This window comes from Phocoena phocoena, chromosome X (genome assembly GCF_963924675.1).
Source record: "Phocoena phocoena chromosome X, mPhoPho1.1, whole genome shotgun sequence".
Lineage (NCBI taxonomy): Eukaryota > Metazoa > Chordata > Mammalia > Artiodactyla > Phocoenidae > Phocoena > Phocoena phocoena.
In genome coordinates this window covers 124,269,873-124,294,241 of record NC_089240.1, presented here as the reverse complement: position 1 = coordinate 124,294,241, position 24,369 = coordinate 124,269,873, and the positions used below count along the sequence as shown (strand labels likewise).

The 24,369-nt window shown below is 45.4% G+C and overlaps 1 pseudogene; it reads left to right on the top strand.

The window, feature by feature from the left end:
* LOC136142286 (elongation factor 1-alpha 1 pseudogene) overlaps positions 1-23,612 on the top strand; it is a 66,851-nt pseudogene extending 43,239 nt beyond the window's left edge.
* Positions 23,613-24,369: the final 757 nt, after the last annotated feature.

Genomic DNA, 24,369 nt, shown 5'->3' with positions numbered 1-24,369 from the left:
TAACATTTAAAATCTTTACAATTATGGCTCGGATGTGATCCCTTTCAGTGACACTAAAAAACATTTAAGTGTTAACATACTACATCCATCTCTTTATAGTTATATATCTATAGGTAGATGGTGTTGAAATCTATAGCCAAAAACCTAACGTATGTTTATGAAGTCTTCCATTTTGATTACTTAAATATAAACTATTTATATATAATATAGATAAGGTGAATGCCCCAATCTGACTAATGTCACTGCTATCTCTGAAAGTCAGCTCATTCACTGAGCTGAGATTATCACCCACATACTTGTATGGTGGTAGTTTGGTGATAAGTGTCACAATTTTGTTTGTTCTTTATAAGCTTTAACATTAGCCAGACCTTTTTGATTAAAGTCAATATTAGCTCTACAATATTGACATTGGCTGTAGTTTAGATTTTAAATCAAAGCTCTTTTAATGTCTTATGTTTGGTTCTAGAAAGAAAGAAAAAGAAACCAGTGATGCTAACCTGTCTCTCTCTCTCTCTCTCTCTCTCTCTCTCGCTCTTTTCTCTGTCTCTCTCTCTCTCTCTCTCTCTCTCTCGCTCTCTCTCTCTCTCTCTCTCTCTCTCTCGCTCTTTTCTCTGTCTCTCTCTCACACACACAAATGACATTTTTGTACTCACTTGCCTTTATACAATTAGCATGGCCAATATAGCAGGAAAATATTACCCAAACTATTTCTTCCTAACAGAATTCTGACATCTCTGTTTTTCACTTTTAACAAGCTACAATTACAACTGCAGTTGAAGCTTTCTGTACGGGTAATTTGCATTCCAAAAATACTAGAAAATTCGACTGACCTAATTTCTCAAAACTCGTTACTTTAGAACAACACTTAAAAGGGAGAGGTGCCCACAACAGTTGTCAACAAGTAGACTGAGTACTTCATAAGTCGTGGCTCCAAATGGTGATGTGGCAGCCACAGCCCGGAGTCAAGAAGACACACACGCTGCCTGCTGCCTGGGCATAAAATGTCTCTGAGTTTCCGTATGAAAACAGCCCTGAGAATGAGAAAGAACTCTGTACACCTGGCTTCTCATGTAGTCGTAAGTTTATCAGTTCAGACTTTGTCTCTACATTCCCTTTATGGTGGAAATATTCTGGAAAACTCTACGTGACTGAATGTGCATGAAACTCAAGTATCCGGGGATCCTTTTTTAGTCCCTCTGTATCTTTATTTATGAAAATGTTTTAAATTGGGGAGGGGGGTTGTGCTAGGAAAAGAACTCAATTCTACAGCCAAATTCATGAGTGAGACTGACACTTTAAAAATAATTTCCTTTGGGAATTCCATATGGTACATTTGGAAAGGCAAATTTTAATACTAAGTTCCTGGGGAAGTACTTATCTGAAAGGCAATGAAGAAATGAGAAGTAAACTGAACCATTAGCCTCCAAAAATAGAATATTTCTGGAAAGTATAAAGTCATACAAACCCTTCTGGAACAATATTTATAAAATGGGCAAATTAAAAATGGAAAGGCAAAAATACATGACTCCTCTTCTCTCTGGGGGGCATTTATGTACTTTTTTACCCTCCTCCCCACCTTGAATTGAAAGGCTAGGTTAGAGTCTACAGGAGGGAGACAGACAATTCTCAAACCATCACCACCACCAAGACCTCACACACACACACACACACACACACACACACACACACACACACACACACACAGACTTTAGGCCAAGTTGTAGATCAGTACTGAAATGCTAACAGTAAGTTTAAGTGGCAAGAGAGAAGGGTTTTCTTCTGTGGTGTCCCACGCTTTGAATGAGAATCACACTGCCTGACAGCTAAGAGCCACTTTGAAAATCGAAGCGTTCGGTACACAGAGGAGAATTCTGTGTGTGTGTGTGTGTGTGTGTGAGGTCTTGGTGGTGGTGATGGTTTGAGAATTGTCTTCTGCCCAGATGATGACCCTGAGAAGTTTGTCACTTCTTTCTCAATCTGGAGGAACTGGATCCAAGGATTTTTCTGAAGCAGTGACAGAGCTGAAATATCTGCTATGAACTACACGAAAGAAAAGCAAAGCAGTTACAATTCACTCTTAAACTTGCACAATTTTAAAGCCGCCAAGGAACAGAGATTAATATTGGGGGATTATTTTAGAAACAGGCGATCCAATTTGTTTTTCTTTGCATGAAATCAAACCAAGTAGGCTTCAACTTTGATCCGAATTTCAGAACCTTTCTTATAAATGGTTGCTAACATCTCTATCTGTGCTGCAAGAGAGCTATTTTCACTAGAACTACACGGTATATAATTGAAGTCAGAGTTGTAAATCACTGGGCCATCTGTCCTTACGCTGTCACAAATCATACATGGAGGAGCATATATTGTATAATGAAAATAGACTGACAAACTTTTCGAGTTTACACGCTTCTGAGTTAATTAATCCTCTGTCCCACACGTTTCTGAGATTCTCCAACAATATGTTTGATGAATCGGTTTAATTACATGAATGGGGTACGTGTGCACGTGTATGTTTTACAATGTCACTATCACAAATCCAAAGGAATCCATGCAGTTGACCTAACATTTTCACTTAAAATGAATATAAATCATTTTAAGCACATACAGAACCTAGATCTATTGGCCTCATTTTGCTCATTTGGTTATTAATGTTGAAAATATATATAAACATTAACAGAATAATATCTCACTTCCATCTTAATGAAGATTTATATGCATATACATCACCCTTGCATTCCACAAGGATGCTGCCGGGAGCGAGTGTTTTAGTGGCTGGAGTTGAACTCCAATTTCAGGGATGTTTTCTCAGTGCTCTCACCGACACAAAATTTGATCTCAGGAAAGTTCCATGATCTCTCTGTGCCTCAGTTTCTCTTTTCATTAGGGGGTGTGCCTCCGTGTGTGTGTGTGTGTGTGTGTGTGAGAGATCATACAGCCCGGTTCTTTACACTAAGGTATTGGAATGGTTTATAAATGAGTATGTACCAGCAGGCTTAAGTTGCAATAAATGAAGATATAAACATGATCATATCAACAAGATAGGAACGTCTTAATAAAATAGGGTTGCTGAGGGTTTTTTTGCTAGCCTGAGTCACTCGAAATACACATGAATCGTAAGAAACTGTGTAATTTTATAATGTAAAGGAACTGCACCAGCCACTGTACATTAAAAGTCTTTTGAAAGACCTGATGTGCACTTAAAATTGAACCCCCCTCGCTGTAGCCCTAAAACAAATAGTAAAACAGTGAATACGAAACTGACAAGGTCCCTGCAGCATGCAGCATGGTCCCCCAGCAGTAAGGAACTGAAATTTTCCCTCAAAGCCTTTTTTTTTTTTTTTTTTTGCGGTACGCGGGCCTCTCACTGCTGTGGCCTCTCCCGTTGCGGAGCACAGGCTCCGGACGCACAGGCTCAGCGGCCATGGTTCACGGGCCCAGCCGCTCCGCGGCACGTGGGATCCTCCCGGACCGGGGCACGAACCCGTGTCTCCTGCATCGGCAGGCGGACTCTCAACCGCTGTGCCACCAGGGAAGCCCCCTCAAAGCCTTTTTTTCCAGTCTTTTGTAGATATGATGTACGCCTGTTTCCATAAACAAGAGAGTGCATGCCCACCTCCTCATACAAAATGCCCAAGAAAACACACAGAATGTGAAACTGTCCCCATCAGCAGATGGGCCGGAGACGAGCTGGTCGTCCTGCCCCACACAAATGTGAGCGGCGCCTTGTCAAGTGCCCCTGTGACAGCCCATGGGGTTAAAGATAGAGCACCATGCACCTGCAACTTTTGAAGAAGAAGTGAAGACTTGAGGTCCAGCGGGGGTAACCCGATTTCCTCTTGTCATCAGGACGCAGGTGGCCAGCAAACAGCAGCCACAGTTTGACTCTTTTGCATTAGATTTTTTTCAGGGCACACCTAGGAAAAGAACAGCGCGGGGAGGCTTTAGGCGCCCAAAGGAAACCAGCTGCGCGGCCTGGGCAGCCCTCAGCACCGAGGGCAAGATGCCCTGGCAGAAGCTGCGTGGGACGCTCCCTGCCCCTGTTTACTGCCCTGACCTGGTAATGACATGAACTCCGCAGCAAACGGATGCAACGGGGGAGACTGGAGTGCGGTCATGGAGGGAGCGAGGCCTGGTCCAGGGACGCCATTCTCAACCTCTGCGCAAGGGAGGCCTGGACACAACTCATTTCACTGCTCTCTTCCTTTTTTACACTGAATCCACATCCTCAAAAGTAGAAAAATGAGAATTTACGATCAGGTCCAACCTGATCTGAAATATTCACGTGCAATTCCACGTGGCCCCAACTGAGAACCTCGGTGGTCGTGCAGCCCTTGCTTTCACATCAGGACAAATCCAAGCATTGGCATTAGCAGGGGTGGAAATCCCTGAAGATCACTCACTCACACACACACACACACTCACACACACACACACACAGGAATATATAATTTGGTTCTAAGAACTTCTTAATGTTTATGATAGAGAGTTAACACGTCTTGATAACAAAAACGATCTCATATGAAATATGGTTCAGTGTTAATTTCTGAAAGCAGACATGCTCTTTTTTAAGGGAACTTTTTAGCAAGAGGAAGGCTAAAGTGTTCCCTCCCCACTGCCTCCGGGCTGCAGAACTTTAGTGAGTTACACCTGAATGTACCTTAAGTTGGAGTGATTGCTAGAGGCTGCGCTGGGTTTGCAATTAGGCGTCCTGTGCGTTGTAAGAGGGGGCAGGGATGGTGACAGTGGCACCATCGGAAGGCCCCCTGGGATGGTACCTGGTCTGGTGATCTGCCTCCAGGCTCCTAGGCCTGCTTCTCTCAAACCACGGCCCGTGAGGAGGAAGCAGGTTAGGGCCTCGTCTATTCCAAGTTCATCTCCAGTGCGTAGTAGAGGCCACACACAGATCAATGACTGCAGCGGCCTTAGCCAACGTGATGCCTTTATGCTTCACTCAGCTGTTTGACTTCCACACAAAGACTCCTTCTCAGGGGCACTGTTTGGGTCATTACAGAATGGGCTTGTCAGAGGGCTTTGTAATTGTAACCATAAACAAATTACCTTAGGAAAAAGGCCAGAGCCACCGGCAGCAATCAAAGAGATTTGTCAAGACTGTTTCCGATTATTTTATATCAGATTCCTTATTAAATAGAAAAAAAAAAAAAAACGAAGTGACTGCAGGTGAAGCGATAATCATTTCTGCAAAAGCTGTAATGTCTAAAGTAACAGACATAATATAACTGAGGCATGGAAGTTGCTTCCACTTTAAGACATTTAATTTCAGATGACGAACTAGGATAAATGCCTGCCCTCTGTGAAGAGCTGAATGAAAGTTCTGCTTAAGGGGAGTCAATTCCCTGCTCAGTTTAAATTTACTCAGAAAGTCATTTTATCGCGTCCAAAACAGAGGCAGCCGAGCCAGTGTCAAGAAGGACCGAAAGAGTCCTGTGACCTAGCAAGTCCAGTCAACCCAGCACAGAAACATGGCAGCCCAGTGCCTGCCACCTGGAGGCCCCTGGCACACTAAGGAATTCAGAACTGAACTCGACCTGGTCGGACCTTTATGCCTCATAGTTTACCCCTCGGCCAAATATGCCTTTCTCGCGGCAAGTGGGAGTGGGGCTGCTGGGAGGGTTCTAAAAAGCTTACTTTTTAAAATGCATAGACGCTGCTAGAACATCAAATGGCTCTTACAAACAACGTTTTGATGAGTTAAGTGTAAATGAATCAGAAACATATGGATTACGTTTCCCTCCAAACACACAGGGGTCTCAAAATTAAAGAGGGAAAAAGGGCTGAATCCAAAAGCGATTGAAAATACTTCTAGACAGGCAGCAGGCCCAGAATGCATCCTGGACGCTAATGGATTTTATAAGTTTGAAAAATGTTGGAGAGTTAAAGTTCCCTCTTTGAAGCATCTCAGATGTAAGCTTGTTTTATATGATTTTTTTTTTTTTCCTTTCAATGCACAAGTGTTCAGGGCATCTGGCATTGATTATTTTCTTCTTTAAAAAAAAGAGTGTTTAAAATAAAATAATGGCATAATTTGTTTAGCCAAAACAGCCCTCAACCAGACAAAAAGGCGAACAGAGGGTGGTGGGATAGGGTATCAGGAGCACACATCTTAAGAGTTCAAGTTTCACGAAAGCCTAGAATCTACAGCTAGCTTATGTACGCTTGCATGTATGTGGTGTACCTATATGTGTATCTATACACGCGGATATAAGTACCTACGTATATACCCACACAGGTAAACATTATCATTAACTTATTTCCTCAGGTCTTGAACGGCCCATTTTACTGCCACACGCGGAGTATGTGCCCATGGACGCGAGGAACGGTTCAAATTCCTCTTTGAATTTTCGGGCTCTCTTTTTCCCATTTGTAAAAAGAATTTGTAGTTTCTTCCGCTTTGTATTATTCCGTCTACGTGAGTGGAGGACAGACATTCACTACCAGCCAAACTGAACCAGAAATTGCTATGAGTGATTTCACCTAAAGATGTGTTTAAAGACTGCAATACTTAGTCCATGATGTTACGAACAAAGATGAAAAAGATGCTCAGGTTTTATTTCAGAAACACACAGCAAGGGAGTGGAGAAGAGGGAGGTACATACCCATTCCCCATTGTGAGAGATGCTGACACCTCACTCCTGACCTGGAGAATAGTCAACCGCGTTCTGTAACAAGCCCGTCAATAGCCAAAGGGAGTCAGGTGCCCGCACGAAGACACTGGCTGCACAGCCTCTATTTAGATAAGGTTCCGTTAAAATGCCAATAGGCTCCATGTGTCGAGCTCGCAAATCGGCCAAGAAAAATTCTTAAAGCCTATATATGTCAGTGATTCCCAATCCTTTCAATTAAAACAATTTTTTAAAAAAATTTGGACTGTTGATGCTATTTTCATTGTTTTTTGCATTTTATGCGGCAGTAATCTTCCTGTTCTCCCCTTCACACCCCACGCCCCAAAAGTCAGGTAAAACATTGTGAGCTCTATACTTATAAAATTTAAAGTGAATTTAATGTGATTTGACTTGAGCGTTATTTTCCAACAATTGCAAGCTTGAGATTCACAGCCAATGCCCTCTACTGCAGGTTTTCTCCCGAGGAATTTTAAAGTGTCATAAAAACTCAGCAGTTGAAACAACCTCAAAGGTCATCTAGTTCAACCTTTATCTAATGCTGGAATCCCCTCTACAACATTCCTGATAAGGGTCATACAGTCTTGGCTTAAACGCCAGACATACATACTCCTCCACCTAAAACTCCACGAGGTAACGTCCACTCAAGTGGAAAGTGACCCAACACCACAGGCCACCCCTTCCCCTCCCCATCAAAGCTCAGTCATATGTGGGGTCATTGCTCAGGGCAGTCATGTATTAACTTCTCTTGGAGGATGAACGGGCCACGCCGACAAAGCACTGAAAATACAACAGACCACTGCCCAATTACGTACAATCAACTTCTTGAAGCAAAGGCTGTCATCTGTCACCCATGCTGATACTCAAGGTGGCTCTCTGGAAGAACACAGCTGGCTCTGTTTGATCTTATTAGCAAAATCCATACTCCAGGGCCAAGACTCGCCCAGGACAAAATGGAATCTAAAGTCTCTTTAATAGACTATTTGCCCAAGTCAAGATGAGTGAGTCTCTAGTCTGGAATCTAAACTAAATATTCCTAAAAAGCATTTGGTAGCAAGAAACTATTCATCTTCGGATGCCTATGAAGAGCTACGGGCATGCCCTGTGACAAAGATGTGTGAAAACATTCTTTTCCAATTTAGAGTCCCTTTAGCAAAAAGACTTCATACTGTACAGCTGAATTCAGGGGTTTACAATAACTCATCAATAGTACAGTACAGGAAGTGGTTTGCTGAATACTGACGGAAAGGTTGCAGTAATCAACAATGCGGTGCAATGTCACAGGGGCTATATTTTGACTTAAGATCCCTCTCGCACAGCAGGTGGAAATAATGAGTACTAGACACTGAAGAAATTATTCAAGGCAGTGCTGGGTCAGTCTAGCTTCCTGGCAGCCACAAAGAAAGCCAGATGCCCTGTGCCATGCGTTTCACCTATGATTGATGACTCAAGCCCTTTCAGAACAGTGTCTTTGGAAATGGTTTGCTGTGGCTCCGGCCAATCCTCTTTGTCATGTCGATCTCCTTCCCATAAATCTCCCGCAGGAATCAACCAGGGCAGGGGTCCTCAAGGGTGGGCGAGGAGTATCTGTTTTTGTCATCTTAAAGAGGGCCACAATCCCTGCGACTGGAAGGACCTCTGCCCAACTCCTCTCATCCTACTTTAAGCATTTAAGGATCCGGCTCCAGTGGCCACGTATGCAATGGCCACCATGAGATCCCCAGTGCCTGGCCCATGTAGACACCTACCACATATGTGATGAATGAAGGAACGGATGAATGCCCATTCCCCTCTTCAGGAGACAGATGCAACACTTAGAATTTCACCCATCACAAAGATGGCTTTCGTACACATTGCAAGGAGAGTGTTGTGTCAGAGTGGAATGCTATTCGGATCCAATCTCCATCGTGCGAGATGAAGCCGTGGTCACAGCCAGAGGAAGAGGGGCTTTTCACGCCATCCAAGTAGTAGTTCGTGCAGAGGTGGCCAGCGTGGAGCAACAATTCAAGCCTTGCCTCCGAGGAGCTGTATTACAGGGCAGTGCTATGGCGCCAGGGTTTTGAACCCCAGCTCTGCTGCTACCTACGCTACCTACCTGTGTGATTTGAGCAAGTGACTTAACCTCTCTTAGGCCTTAATTCCCCCATCATAAAAATGGCAATCATGAACATGACTACTACCTCACAGGGTTATGGAAGGTTGAAGAGTTTACATGTGGAAGGCGTTCGGAGGATTGTATGACGTGCAGCGGCCACTCCATACACGGGATCCATGGTCATCTCCCAAGGGTAGGCCAACATGGCCACAGGGAGAGAGATGCAGTTTCCCAGGAGGCACCGGGGTTCAACATTAGTTATCTGATTCCTTCTGGAAAAGCTCCTGTTAGCCTTTCGATCCTCTGGGGTTCCCATATTGTGGCAATTAAAGGGAAAGATACCCAGAGGGAGGTTTCCCTGGGCAAAGGCTGGTAAGGATCTGCTCTTGCACCGAACTTCTGAAAAAGTGTGTGTGGACCAGGCGGCGAGGCCTCGCTTGGTTCCATCTACCCTAAAAATAGAGCTCGAGCCTTCCAGGCCTGGCCACCTCCCACACGCGTATCTAGACAGGGTCTCCGTGAGTCTCTGCAGGCCATTATCCCAGTGCTGGGACGTCCTGCCCTGAGAAATGAGAACACAGTGAACACGGCAGGGCTGCCCTCAGACCCGGGGAGGGCTGACGAGAGCAGAAGACATTATACTTCCTCTGTGTGGCCCTTTCTCACAGATGATGGAATGCGTAGCAGAACTGCCCAGACAGGAAGGAATTGGCTGCCTTGAGAGGGAGTTTTATTCTCCTCCCATTTTGGTTTTGGTGTTGTTTTTTTCTTTTGGACCAGCAGAAGCTGGGTAAGCACTGCTAGGGAGAGTGAGGGAAGGCGATGACCAAGGAGCTGACGTAGCTCCGATCCCCGTTAAGGTCTGAAGCTCTAAGGCTCTCCACAAGCGCCGGGACGTGTATCTGGGAGGAGGCGCTCCGGAGAAGCAGCCAGCACCTCTCCTCTCCCCTCCACCTTCATGAGAACTACTCTGAGTAGTTCACGTTGATTCATGAAAATTGCTCCTATTTCTCCTTAGATTTTTAGAGCTTTTCTGATCCTTAAAGTTCAGGTTTTAAATGGGAGATGATCGTTGTGGGAAAAAAAGACTGTAGCTCACAGAGAGCCTCAATTCTCCTCTTAATGGTTCCAGAGGGATACAGAGTATCCGTACTGACTCTAGGAAGGCCTCCTCACCCATTGTCTATTTATGAAAATTCAGCCTTATTATTAAACGCCGGCCACGTAAACAAGTGTGGCTTAATTTGCCAAAGCAAAACGGCTAGGATTTCCAGTGTCTTTCCATTCTGTTGAACATGAAGGTCTAATAACTTGACAGTTTAAATTCAAGATGCCACAACAGTTTGGGACCAGAAACTTGGAATTCAATGAAACAGCTTGCAAGATATTAAAGGCTTCTGTCCCCAGAATATGTTTTCTTTTTTTCCAGTGTAGGCTGCTTCATTCACTACCACCTTTTAAACATTGCTCTCATAAAATGCACAAGCAGTCTTTAGGAGAAATTGGTTAAACGGCTCCCAGAAAGCAGTGTTGTTTTTCCCCTTTCGAAACACTGCCGCAAGTATCCCAGCTCGCTAATAAAGGGTAAACAAGTCTGAAAATTTATCACGTGTAACAGGTATGATTAAAAGGAGGACTGAGGAGGTCAGTGATGCTCATGCGAGGGGCAGTCCTGTTGTCAATGCATTAGACCTACCCAAGGAAGTGAATAAAACTGCAACTACTGTGTCGTTTACAGGAATAAACGTCAGGAACCCAAAGACAGAGATGGGAGGGGGGGGTGGTGACAGAGCGCGGAGCGCTGCGGAGTTGGAAGTAGCGTCAGGCTTCTTCCTCATGGCTGCTGAGGTCTGGCTGGGCTCCAGGCACACTGACAGAGGAGCCCGAAGTCACAGGAGAGGCGAAGTGAGTTCAAGGATCCACATTACACAAGCCCATTCAACGTGGGGTTGTCCCGCCCCCGATCACCACCACTAAAATAGCTGGAACTCCTTTTCAGAAAAAAGTAGCATCAGAACTTCATTCAGGAAATCCAGGTGCTGGCACACGTTTGAACAAACACGAATTCACAAATCCCCATTTCATGACCTAGCAGCCATACCACCCCGCACAGCCCACAAGGTGAGGCCCAAGTTCCCAAGTGAGACCGTGATGGATTCCAAACTTTCCCAGCCTGTGGGGAATAAAAGGAAAGAGAAGGAAAGAGGAGACACAAGAAAACTGCCAAAGTAGCCCTAACACTGGCACTGCACCTTTTGCTTCTGTTTCTGGCTCTGTAGGTTCAACTTTTCCCTACCAGTATTTACACCCCTGCGGGTTTCTGCTTAGTGTGTCACACGAACCCAAGACCCTGGACCATTTCCGTGGAGTCATATAGGCACATTCATTCAGTTACTTTCCCCCTTTCTAATTCCTATGAACGACAGCCAAAAAGATAATTAATTAATTAAAGCTCAATGAAGATTTATGAGGGGACTCATTTCCCAACTTCTGCCCCTGTGGCTGGGTGAGGCAGCTTAACTAAAACATCTCTGAGAAATGCCATGAGCCATGAAGTTTCTGACTCGCATATCATTTATGATACCCCTGGGGAGCGGGCCTGCCTAAGAAAACCGAGGCCCAGCACCCCATAAGGTTCTCATTACAAACAGGAATGTGCCAGGCCAGATGCACTGGGGGTTGTCAAGCTCTGCAAACTCTCCCCACCAAAAAACTCATAAATTTTGCAGAATATATTGCTTTCCCTTGAATTTTTATGATTATGTTCAATTTCAGGAAACTTACCCCATACTTCATCATTTGCCTTCGTTTTTAAGAGTTATCTGACGTCCATGAAGTCCTATGGACTTTCTACTAATCGTGTTTTTTAAATCTTAAAAATATAAGCCTACGTATTTCCAGCCTGCCATGAATTTAAAATCTCCCCCCTTCTTCCAATTTTGGTATGCAATTGCAGGCCGAACAGATTTCGAAGGTTCTCTGCTGGACAAACTCACCTTTCCATCTTCCATTGAGGCAAGGAACCCAAAGAAAGATGGCAATAATGGTGATCAGGGTGTACAAGGTGGTCAAGACTTGGCACTGAAACTGGATGGGTGACACTGTAAGACTCAGAGGCAGGTACTTGCCTGGAGCGGTCACGGTAGCATTCACAGCCCAAGGAAAAGACTCCCCAACCCCAGGGTCAAGGGCATTGGAAATGGTGGACTACAGTTGGGTACCTAGGCAAAGTTTGCTGTCCTCCCACATCTTAACTTGGTAGAGTGTATTTTATTGATTCTAGTGCTATTTTGCTAAATTAACTTTTCATAACACATATTACAGGCTTGAATACTTAACCAATCTCAAATTCGTTGCCAACCCCATCTTTCAGCTAATCGTGTAGTAAGAGGGGCAATGTCTATAAACCGTTTTGCCGCCTAGCCGTAGCTATGGCAGTTCTTACTGCTACACCCAAACCAGAAGGCATTCTTTACACACCCCAGAAACCCAGAGGCCAGCCAGATGTAATCCTGTGCTAAATCAGATTAGGTGAAGCAGACAAAATCACAACTTCATTCAACGTGTCATTTATCCCGGGTGACTAATGCGTTATTTGTATGAAGTTAAAATTGAGCTTTGAGAAACTATGAAATAAATCAAATGCCCTACTTTATGTAATTTTAACAGACAGATCCCATTAGGATTCTACTATGCCTAGCTGTTGGTTAAAATCACTGACCAGTATCCTTATAAATTAATCAACTGAGGTAATACTGGCTCTGCTGTCATCATTTGCTACTAATCTACAGTTAGAATTCACTTTAACTTTTCAAGCCTCTTGAAACAGGTTCATCAAAGTTCCATTTTTTTGTTCAAAATATGTGAGTAACTGTGATTGTTTACAAAAGCCTGTGGTAGAAGTCTGCCACTGGTGTCATTTTTCAATGACATTAGAGTGTGCATTGGCATTTCATTGTAATTTCAGGGTAAAATGCTAATCAGAATCCAGCCATAATCATCTTCATCATTCTTGATAGGAACTTCTATCACTCGCGGTCTGAATACATGTGAACTGTTTAAAGTTTACACTGTTACAGAACTGCAAAAAAAAAACGAATTGGCCAAAATGTCTAATTGTAGCAAAAGGGATATGGTTAATATTTAGTAGTTAACTTTTGAAAAAAGATCATCATGGCTCTTGCATTCCTCCTGGATCTTTAATACTTGGATATGTTTCATTTCTGATTATGAGACCTAATTTATTAAAAACCCATAAGTATCTACAGTTCCTCCTCCAAATATGTACCTTAATGCCTGGTTAATTTAGCTAACTGGGTGCTTTACCTCCACTAAAATGTCCTAGATTTCTTCAACACCTTTTATCTTTCTGTCTTCCTTGACCTGCATCTCATGACCTTTAACTGTGTACTGTAAAAACAAAAAAATAATATTTAGAGAGTTTTTCTCCCAAGGCTAATTTTAATGAATCTTGAAGTTTTAAGTTACCCATCAACTCTGATACAGCTGATGTCCAACTCTGTGAAGGCGGTGGGAAAAACACCTATCTTCTGGGGTGCTTGTTCAATATGGTGGTGTGTGTAAAGCATGGAACATGGTGCTTGGCAAATGCGAGTTCTCTTACGCTGGCTCTCAAACCATCTTACAGAATGCTGCAAAATGAACACATAGGGGAACTTTTCTGCACATCCTTGAGATGAAACTGCAATCTGAATCCTCCAGAGGCATAAATAGAAAATGTGTTCTGTCTAAAAATACGTTAGGAAAACCCAAATCCTAGGTTAGCCTCCAAAGCAGGAGCTATTTTTAAAACAAAGAAAGAAGGGAGGAAGGAGGGAGGGAGGGAGGGAGGGATGGAAGGACAAGTAAGAAACACGAACAAGGCAGCAGGCTCAGAGGAAAAAATGCTATAAAAGTATGGAGACGAATATTCAGCAAATGTTGAAGGCATGCTCTCCCCTCCACCTTTGTACTACGTGAAAGCCTCATTCTGATGACGGTAACAATTTAAGACGCCTTTTTGAAAAAAAGCCTGCAAAATTACCCTTACAGCATTGTTATAGATACTAAATGTAGGTGCACCTCGCAAAAAGAAACTGCTATATGCGTAACAATCTAAAATCACAAATTTGATGAGTTTAGGGCTGCTTAGGAGAGATTACGCTCAACAACAAAGAATTCCCCACAGGATTCCTAGCAAGCAGATGCACATAGAGAGACTTACTTTATAAAACTTTAATAAGCAGGCTATTTCAGGAGCCTATCTGTTGAACACGTCTACCTGTACCTACCTGTCTGACCATCGTGATTTTAGATCTTCTCTTAGACCTCATTCTTGCACCTCTGAACTATCTCTTCACAAATTTGATCACACAAAGCATTAAGCAGGTTACTGTATATCAACCCATTGATTTATTCAACAAAAGGTAACTGAGCACCTACTGTGTGCCACTCTTCTACGCACTGCAGATGCAGTGGTAAATAATGCCGCCCCCCAAAAAACCCCACCCTCATTGAGCCCACGTTCAATGCGTCTTCCTCCCAAGCTCCGAATCTTGTGCTTACACCACAGAGGAGCAGAATCGAGCATCTCTTGTTGGAGTAGATATCAGGTCAGTTACACCTCATATACGGTTATGGACTCCAACCCAATGCTGGCTTGTAAATACTAAAGATGAGTGCCAAAGGCCTCATCAGCCCAGTCCGCTGCCAAGCCCCGAAGCACACAGGGCTTGCCGCTATTCTAGCATCTCTCCCAGGGCATCATCGTGGGCTAGCAGCTCAGCTAAGTATTCACAGCCTGTGCGCTAACTGCAGCTCTGCAGCATACTATCCGTGTGACCCTGGGCAAGTCGCTGAACCCCTCTGTCCCAGTTTCCCTGCCCTGTAAAATAGGGAACTCGGATAACACAAATCAGAGCCGTCACATAGGAAATGTAAGCTCTAATTATTATTTTCACTCATTATTATTAATGTGATTCATTATGGCTTCCCACCTAGACGTAATATTTTGAAGACCCAGCACGGCGCCTGAATGAATTGGACAAGCCAACGATGCTGCACTCTGAATTGGCTGCATTAGGCTGTTACTCTGGGCCAGACACTAGGATTACACCAATGAAAGACATGTTCTCATCCCTCAAAACAACTCAGATGCATTGGACGCCTGTTCAGGGCAGTACGGCAGCTCAGAGGAAGGGTGTCTAACCCGACGGGGCAAGAGTATGTGAGTTTGGGGACGCAGGAGGTATAGGAGGATTGTAGCTAGCGGCTTCCCAGAGACAGAGCTGAGATTCGAAGGATGAGACAGCCAGACAAAGAATTATTTGGTGGCCGAAACAATTCATTATAAACACAGATGTAAACACCTATCAGATGGTACCAAGGCATCAACTTACGCTTTGGGAAAAAGAAAGACTAAAGGAAAAACATCAATACACACCTTCCACAAAAATGAGCTAATAATTTTTTTTAAAAAGGAGAAAGGACAAAAGAACAGATATATCTGGGTACATCTCAAGAGCCGCGATATACGCTTCTTTCGAAAATCGCTACTTTGCCAGCAATTGTGCCAACTTACAAACATTTGTTTCAACTGATTCAGGAAAACAAACTCTCATTTGGTATTTCTTTGAAGAATGCTTGCCTCGATATTTACATAATTCAGACAGTCAAATAATTGTCCAGAATTCTGTGGCTATTCCCCAGCAAATGGTGGTCAGTGGTAATGAGAACACTCCACGCACACAGCAAAACAAAACTTCAGCAACTATGTGATGAACGTGAGCTACTATTCACGCAGTAGACTCCGGGTCCAAAGGCAACTGTTTAACAGCAAGTGTCGGCTGCTCCTGGTCTGCTAAACAGCCCCCATTTCTGGCTTTCCAGTTCACTCTGGCCATTGCGGAGGACTGCTTCTCCTCCTCTAGCTCACGTTCCCTCTCTCTCCCTGAATTCCTATTTTACTCACATCCATGCCACACCATTTCCCCCAATCCAGGTCTACATTCCACTGTCAAGTCAGTGGGGCCAGAGGTCATCTTCTACATTCCTTTATCTCCCCCTAAAAGTGACTGCCGAGCAAAGCGTTGGGCACAGAGCAGGTACACAGTGCAGACAGTTCTGGAGAGGGTGACAAATACTGAACCGGGACACGAGAGCTCCGGACCTGACCTAGCGTTGTCACGTATGGACTGTACGTCCTTGGGCAAGCTATTTTCCCATCCTGGGCCTTGGTCTCCACATCTGTATGAAGAGGAGGCTGGACCAGATGATGGTGAAGGGCCCTCCAGTCTTGAAACACCGGGTTTGAGGAACTGATGAATATCTACACACCTGAGCCAAAGCCTTTTGCCAGCAAATAAATAATGGCTAATTGATGAGACCTCTCCGGGATTCCATGACACTTCATCGGAAACATCCATCACGCTGGAATTTAATTTAGTTACTGTGGCTGTGCCGACCTGGCGTGGAACCACCAGTCCCTTTGGAGTATTAATTTATTTAAAAAAATTAGTTGACTGACATCCTGGAGGGAGAAATAAAGCCTCTGCAATTGCATTTCTCGGTGTTCACCAGACAGTTAGGTCGTCGTGTACATATTGCCACAGTCAGAAGGTTAAAGTGTCCTCATAACACGCTCCTTCTGGTGGGTTGGTTTGATCAAATCACACTAGAGACCCAAAGACCAAGGAGACATCAGACTCCTAAGAAACTTGTCCCAGTGACTGTTAAAGCCCAGGTTACAATGCAGCACCACTACAAGACGAGTAGGGTTTTATTTTTTATTTATATAAAAAGAAACCATTTCAATGCTATTGCCAGGAGATATGTGGCCTACAAAACACAAAATCTGGACTCCAGGAATATGGTTTAATCAAGGCCACCGGTATCTGCTCCTGAGACCTGGTTTTCACTGAAGCCGGTCGATGATGCAAAGAACTATTATTTGGAAATCCAAGCCCAAAAAAAACCCCATTCTTTATAAGATGGAAGTGATGGGTTTCTTCTTTTCCTTTTCTCCAGCAAAATGAACATTGAAAAAACTAAACAGATGAGTGATTTTAAGTTTGCAATGAAAACACAACCTGTTTCCTTAGCTTATTTCCCAATGTGTGGCCTTTATACCTTCCTAGACCAGCACAAGCCTATTGAACAACCAAATCCAAGATTCCTTTCAATCACCGGCTGATTTTCTTTTCAAAATGAAGCAAAATGCACAGGTATATGAAGAATAGCATTCCATAAACTAAGCAATCCATAATCAAAATCAGATTCTAGCTGGAGGGCTATTGTCAGCCCTGCTTAAATCAGGCCATTTTATTTAAGCACTCAGACCATTTTTCTCAGCTCAGTAAGTAGGTGGATGTTAGCAGCTAAGGTCATCGAAAAGATTTACTTTAAAATAAATTCAACAATTCCGAGCACCGCCCTCTCCATGGTATAAAGCGTGCCTCGCTTTGAACATGCATATAAAATTTCATTAAAGTGCAACATAAAAGTTTTACATTAGAGGAACCCAGTGCTGGACCTTTGTTTAACAGTCATGATAATTTATGGCGTGGATCTGCTACAGTTAAGTAGAAAAACAGGCTTCTCACGATGAAATACAAGTCATAAAGGCTGAAACGCAAGGAAAGCTGGAGGAATCCCAACCCTCCGACCACTCAATTCTTCTTCAGATTTTTGTCACACATACTTCTTCAACGTTCTCCGCACAGATTGAGACACAATACCAGTCCTGTACCCCTCTACCTTCAAAGCTGGTTTTTTCAGTTCTAAGCATATCTTAGGATTCATAGAAATCTATTTTTTTAAGCACACTGATAAATAACAGGGGTTCGAGTTTTGCCTTTCCCTATTAAGCTTTTCTTGGTTACCATCCTTCTTTCTCGTTACTTTCTGCGCAAGAGACCAGACTGGCTAGGAGACCTTCAAAAAGTTACAATTAAAACACTATCGGGCAGGCAGAGGGGAGGTATTACCACCAGGATCTAAGCAACTGTCTTTGGAAGACAGAAGCATTTGCGTAGAGCCCTCTTGGAGCTGACGGGGCTCTCATATCAATCAACACATGTTTCTTGAGCACCTGTAATGGGAAAGGCGCTGTGCTGTGACTTAACCTCTCTGAACTTCAGTTTTCGTGTCTACAAAATGCAGCCAGTAAGACCAGTCCTGACAAACCCACATGGTTATTGTGAGGATCAAATCAAATGACAGACGTGGTAAATTATAAAGCTTTGGAAAGAAATGTTATTAACCTCCTATGCCCAGCTTTGAGGCTCCCAATTAACTAGACAATATACCATGGTCTTCTTTAAGTTCAGGTACCAAATCTTCAAAATTAGGGCATTCGAATTTAAATGAACAGTTCTCAAGGACTTGAGTTTTGCCATATATATATACACACACACACACATATATATAATACATACAATATATATGAATGGCAAATTACAATACACATATTGTAATTTGCCATTCATACGTTTTCATTAAAGGGGCATCCATAAAAGAAGTGCTAAGAGATTGTACCATTACATAAATTGTTCCCTATTCAATTAAAAGAAAAAAGCAGAGTTCCATGGCTAGTCGATTACATGGTAATTCCACAGATTTTTTTTTTTACACAAGCATCATATACACAGTCCAATCCGTTTGTTTCAGTGAGAGCTAAATGCTCAAACCCACACAGGAACAATAAATAATAGGCAATGAGGTTTTGCAGAAAGGCACTTGAGCTGGAAATTGGGAGATGCGGATTCCTGACCCAGCCCTACTACTAACCAGGCTGTGTGAACTTAGGTGAGTCCATCAACCTCTCCAGGGCTGTTTGCTCATCTGTAAAATGGGAATAACACGTGTACGTTCTGATTCACAATGACCGAATGAGATGATGTATGGAGAAGGATCCCACCTGTTGGAAAGGCTCAGACAATATGTCAGTTGTTGCTGGTGCAGGCTCTGGGATCAGCTCCATCTAGGCTGGAACCTGAATTGCATCACTGAGTAGCTACTGCCTCCATTTCTTCATCCAAAAATGGAAATCATAATAGGTCCCATCTCATAAAGTTGTCTGAAGGATTAAGTGAGTATTTAAGCACTGAGTATTTAAAGCACTAGCTACTTCGTCATGTTTGGGGCACAGAGTAAACACCCAAATAACAGTAGCAACAACGATGATGCGTCCTACTACAGACACAGGTGAAACACACACACACGCACACACACACACGCACGCACGCACGCGCGCACACACACACACACACACACACACACACTCCTCAGAAAGGTTTCTCCAGGTTGTGGTCTTGAGTTCTTAAATCAGCAACACATTTCTTTCCATTATCAGTAAACAAGTTTTTAAAATCTCTTTCTTTATCCCACAGCAATCAGAAAAAGACAAAATTAAAAGTGAAAAATGTAGTCACTGTACCAGTTGTTTTGTCTACATGACAGGCTAATCAAGTATGTGGTAGTTTCCCTTTCTGAGGTATGAGCTATAAGCTCATAGGACTATAGCTTCTAGATTGTTCCAGAGATGGCCATTTTATTGGGCTTTTACGATTCTGAAATTGTTAAATATGTGCAGATTTTTCATGCAAGAAATAGTCTCAGCTAAGAATAATGGGCATGAAATAAAGGTTCAGCACATTAAAACCATTCCTATTCAACAATAATTAGCATGTTTAAATACAATATAATTTGTATCCATCTACAAAACGCTTAAATGTTTGGAATCTCGTTTATGTCTATCATGACAGATTCATATTTGAGGCAGTCGTTTTCAATCTTGATTTGTATATTTTAAAGTTGTTAAATGCTTGACTGAATCATTAGCAAAACAATTCATGTATCATTAAACTGATTTCTAACATGAGATAATTTTCTTCCTTGCCCAATAGACCTGCCTTTTAAGATTTACGGGGACAGCATTTATCTTTGGGGGTTTCAGTGGGTGTGGAGGAGACCTCATCACTAGCTAATTTCACCACCTTGGGTCTCGCCCTCCCATATACTCCCTTAAGAAACTCAAGCCCAAGTGGTTTGCTGAATGAATGCTCAAACAAGCCGGAGAATGCATATTGTACCAGCAAAAAAAAGACCACTGACTGTCTCCCTTGCAGTGGAAAACAAACAGAGGGGGAGGGGGAAAGATAAATGGCTGGAGGTAGAGAAAGAGAAATCCTGGCAACCTGGAGGCGCCGCCCCGCCCCCTCCACATTCCTGCCACCCCCAGGTAGACCAAGGTTGCGTTCCCTGTCTCTCCCCGACCTTCCCATCCATAAACAGGCCTCTTCCACTCTTCCGGAGGATTGCTGCGCAGGAGGCCTCCAAGATCTGTGTGCGCAGAGCAAGGGGAAGCAGCCGGGCTGCTGCAGTGCATGGGCCATGCCCAGCTGGAGCTGAAACAGTTCACTTTTGTCTGGAGAGCAGGGTCCCCGCCCCCCATGGCTGAGGGAAACTGGGGAAAGCGGGGCTGCTGGGGCAGCCCCGGGGGAGGAGAAGCCTGGCCCGCACATGGCCCCTTCCCAGCCTGGACGGCCCCACACAGACCTTTGAACTTTCTATTTATATAACAGTTTAGTGAGTTTAAGTCTCTTCCTGTATAACTGCCCGTTTGCAAGCTCGCCTCTAATTAGGCTACTTGTGAGACACCACATAAAAACTACAAACCATGGATGCCGGCCTCCGTCCTTCGCAGTGAGAAGTCGGCCACTGTCACAATGGCTTAACTACAATTTTCACCAGGCTTTTGAACATTGTGATTTTGCTATCACAGTGGTTTCCTTTTCCCTTTTTATTTTTTAGAATGAGCCCTTTGCTGTATCTGTCTTCCCTTCTTTCCTTCTTTCTTTTTCAATAATAAAAAGAAGATAAGTAAGCATCTCTACAAAAAAACCTCGGCCTGTCACGAAGCAACACCTAATCAATACGGGAGGGGTGCTTGCAGGGTGGAAAGGCTGTGCGCTTGGTAGGCCCTCGGATTTTGCTGGTAAACAGGTCCAAATCTAGCCACGTGATCTCCAGACACCTCAAGAATTCATTTACTGGGTTACCACAGCCACAAGTCTACGGAGTGATTTCAACGATGAAATTTGATTTTTTTTCCCTTTATCTTTTTTTCTTTTTTTTTAAGAGCAAGTGCTGTCTTTGGTGCACACAGCCATCTGCGCCTTCCTCTTCTTTCACAGAATGGTTCATATTAAACTCAGACACAGGTGAACATTGCTCACTCACCCAGGAATCTTGAAGAACGAGAGCTCTGGCCCTTTAATCGACTCCAGAGCATGACCCATTAAGAGATTCTGGCGGTGTGTGAAGTCCAGGGCTCTGTTCCGTTAGGCACCGAGCACTCCCAGACTCGGCACATCCACACTGCAGTCACCCGTGCCCCATCCTTTCCATTCGCATTCCTCCTGACAAATGTGTACGTCTCTAAATGGGCACACACTTTTTGCTTACTGCAGTCTAGTGTTTGCAAATGACACAGATGCCTGTGTCTGTGAAGTCTTTCTTCATTAAGTCTCGGAAGATGAGTTTGTTTTTTAGCTGGCCTGATCCAGTTATTGTCAGACATCTAGGGTTGCGGTAGAGATGGCTCAGAGCTCTCTGTTCCACAAGTGACTGCTGAGAAGAGATCCTTAACTTGGCTGGCGCCCTTTTCTTCCTAGGACCTCCTGGGGACTTAGGGGTGGGGAGCAATGGATGCCATCAGTCTAAGCAACTACTTGCTCCCCAGGAGGGGAAGTAAACATATAATGAACATGTAATTGGCATGCTCTGAATGTCCAAAGAGAGTTTGGAAAGGTACACACTTCCATTCAAGGCAATAGCAAGCTTTTTAAGTTCATCCACTATTCACATTGATGTTCCTTTTCTCTGTCGGGGTGTACAACACACAGGCGCACAACCGCATTACAAATGTTTACAAACACAGATGCATAAGGAAGCTTGCCCCTCACGATCAAACAGTAAGAAGGAGAAATTTTCCTGGAACGTGTGCACAGAGGGAAAAGGCCAGCTTATTTATGCAGACGCGTTATACTAATTCATCGGTATTTCACATAATATCCACGGAGTGTCCAAGTCTGCATGTTTCTTAACTGACGTGGCATAGTCAGGGATAGTTTCCAAAAAGGGCCAAAAAGAAATCGCAACTAAAAGAGCCCACCTCCTTTAAATGTGCAGCTGCATGTGCCTAAGAGTAAACTGAAATGAAAACAATATAATAAACATGTCTTTAAAAGCCTAATACCTTGTATATATGTTTAACATTTGAACTACACCCACACAATCACTTATAACGTCTGTTAAATTAATGATGTTACCCACACCATATATTAGGCAAATTGCATGCAAATAGTAATGCTGTGGTTATCAGTGGTGTGCAAAATAAACTAGCAAAGCAGGGTAAGGGCTGTATACAGGAGCGTAATATTTAGCTGAGCAGTAATTTTACCGTGATCTTTACTTTTAAATAACAACAGCATGGTTGTTAAAAACTGTAACCTGTTTTTCTGCAGAGCTGATAAAACCCTGCATGGTATCAAAAATGCCTGACAGATTAATACTGATACAGTGTAATTTGTGGCTTCAAGGATTTACCCGGAATCGCTGTAAAATAAAATGTATTTAACTTCTGATTATCTTGGATTTGCAACTAAAGGAGTCATGATTGACATGATGAAGCTATTGGCTAAGAGTATGACCCTTTTCGAAAGAAGGAGATTGCCTAAAATATCACATCAGCAAAGGGAAATCCTTGTAAAAATACACAGCATTCATCGTCAACGGCTGCCAGTAGTTTAACATTGCAAAAGATTTCGCACTGTCGGTCGCTACTATAGATTATTCCAACTACATTTGAAAAGGCAATAGCCAAGAGTGCAATTCGAAGTCGCTGCCGCCGCGCCTTCCCCCCGTCTAATTCCATAGGCTGTGGGGGGGAAATCGATACGTTAGAATGTTATTACAAATTAACAGTGATAACGTTGGTGCAGGAGGTGAAGCTTCTGTAAAAGTTAATAGATACGCATATCTGTTTATACACACGCGCGCGCGCATCACGCAGACTAACAACTTTCCGGCTCCCCAGTCACCTCTGCACCATCTTTCACAAACCTCTCGGGGACAAGCTGACGGTATTTGGGGAAGAGCCGACTAAACCTGTGAATCCGAGCTGGGTGCCCATTAAACCCACAAACCTGCGGCTGCCTCCCAGTGGGGGGCGGACGGGGGCTCGGCCGCTAATTAAATGTGCGTTGACGTCGGAGCGGCCAACTTTAGGGGCCAACTTCAAAAACCCTCAGTCTGGAAAGCCAGACGCCGCGGTCGGCCCGGACCGGGTGTCCCCCGCGCGGTGGTCCCCGAAGCCGCCGCTCGGCGCCCGAGTGCGGGGAACTTGGGCCGAGCGGGTGGCAGGGAAGGTGTGCGCGCCGCGCCGCGCCGTGCGGGGACCGGGGTGGCGGCGGGGGCGGTGGCCGCCGAGGAAGCGGAGGGCCGCCGGTGGCACCTCGCCGCTGCCTGCCCCCCGCGGCCGGCCGCCGGCGTCGGGCACCTGGAAAGTTGGGGGCATTTCGGGCGGGCAGCATCCGGTGCGCTGGGAAGGCCACCCGGCCAGCCGTTCGGGGAGAAAATCCCGGCGGAGGTCGCGCGCCTCAGCCCCCGGGCAGTACCGGATCCGATTTGGGCCAGACGCAACTCTTTGGACTTGGAGTGTCAAACGACGCCCTCGGGACCTGCATCCCTCCCTCGGTCCCCACCTCCCCCCACCCGGGCACCCGACCGAGGAGTCGCGGCGGCCGGGGCCAGAGGTGGCCAAGAGCAAGTGGGAAGGCGTCCCGGGCGCCCCACCAAACCCCGGCTCCTCTTAACAAAGGCGAAAAGCCCAGCCCCGGCCCAGGGACCCGCGCAGCCAAGGAGAAGGCAAAAATCAACACCTACCACTGCTGCTCCAAGTCCCAGTCCCTGAAAAAGTCGAATAGATCCATAGCGGCCGGGCGGCTGCGGCGGCCGGGCGTCCGTCCCTGCTGGCGACGGGTCTGCGCGGCTCTCGGCGCGGCTCGCTCGCTGCTCTCCGGCCCTCCCGCCCGGCTAAAAGTGCCCGGGCCGCATCGGCGGCGGCGGCGGGCGCCGGAGGTGCCGGGTCCTGCGCTCTGGGGCGGCGACGGCGGCGGCGACACCGGGCGGGCAAGTGCCTGGCCGCCCGCTCGGCTCCGCTCGGTCCGCGGCTGCCCGCGCGCCCAGCGCCCCGACGCTGCGGCGGCAGCCGCTGCGGGCTCGAGCCGGCGAGGCCGCCCGCCTGGCGGGCTGCGGGCCGGCGGCGGCGGCGGCGGCGGCGGCGGGGGCGGCCGGGGCAGCGGCAGCGGCGCGGCGCGGCGCGGCAGCCGGGGCGGCAGCGGCGGCGGCGGCGGCGGCGGCGGCGGCGGCTGCACAGGCGGCGGCGGCGGCCGCGGCAGCATCACACATTTACACACTCACAGGGGGCGGAGCCTGGACAGCCCGAAGCCGCGACATGGAGCCGGCACATTATCATCCCCGGATCTGGCAGGGGCTCGCTCCGCCCGCGCGCGCCGCCCGGGACCCCCCCTCTGTCAAAATCAGCTGGTGGGAGCGGCCGCAGAACTGGGG